Raw genomic sequence first — 1,177 nt, 5'->3', positions numbered from 1 at the left:
GCTGGGGACCTGCGGCCGGGGGGCGGGGGCGGGGACCGCAGGCTCCGGAGCGCCCGGGCGTCGCGGGGAGGGAAGGCGGCGCGCGGGGACCGCGCTGACCGAGGCGGGACAGCCTCTCTCCACCTGTCCTCGGTCCCGGCAGATGCCCGACTCGGAACTCCCTCCCTCCCCTGCGCCTCTCTCCCCGGCGTCCTTTGCCCCACGTTTGCCCCCTTCTTTCCTTCCTTTCGCACGTCTTGCGCTGGGCCCGAGGACACTTTTCACACACAGAGCTCCCGGAAAGATCTGAGAAAACCCCACTTTCCTGTCTGAGGCAAGAACTATTGTAACTGTTCCATCCCAAACTCTCTCATCAGACGTAAAGGACGCCCTGGCCCAGCAGCCTTGATTCTGCGCGGCCAGGGAGAGGAGGAACCTAGAACGCCACTCAGTCTTCCCTCAGCCTGAGCCGGGTTTATTTATTCTCGGATTAATCTCCAGGGTTGGTGAAGGCTCTTCTCAGCGACGGGGACAGACGCCATCGCATCACACACGTGTCCAGACTGCCCTACTGGAGGATGTGCCAGGGCTCTGAATCCCAGGCCCGGCCTTTTTCGCCTCTTTCCAGGATCTAGCCTTAAACATAGAGGAAACAATTCACTTGTTCCCTGCAGAATTTTGTGAGTTAAAAGCATCCCTGGCAATTCCTCATCTATTGTACCTACGGGTAGTGCGGTGGACATTGCTGTGATGAAAACTGAAGCCGCCATATTTTATTTCCAATCTAAAATGGCAAGAGAGTCATGTGCGGTGGAAGAAATGGTAACTTGTGCTCTCTTTAAGAAGTCAGTAGAGTTGGGTGTGTGTTGCCTGACTGCCACATAATCTTTCATTCTTTCCATCTTCTGCAAGTACATCCTGTGTTTACTAGATGCCTAGTGCTCCCCGATAAAGCAAGGAATCTGCTTTGATTCACACTGCCTTATCACAATCAACAACCTGCCATCTTCTTGTGGAGCATTAGAAAGAGAAATCACCCCTGGACTTGAATTTAATAAACTATATTACATCAAAATTTAACTTAGAAAAAAACCAAAGTGGGATTCAAGGTGGCGGATGGCTGAAGGGTGAATTATAGAGAGGACTAATATAATCTAAGAGCATGAACCTGCTTATGCACCCAAGATTATGGATATAT

Source organism: Suricata suricatta, chromosome 7 (assembly GCF_006229205.1).
Source record: "Suricata suricatta isolate VVHF042 chromosome 7, meerkat_22Aug2017_6uvM2_HiC, whole genome shotgun sequence".
NCBI classification, from domain to species: domain Eukaryota; kingdom Metazoa; phylum Chordata; class Mammalia; order Carnivora; family Herpestidae; genus Suricata; species Suricata suricatta.
Note: the sequence above shows the minus strand (reverse complement) of the source record.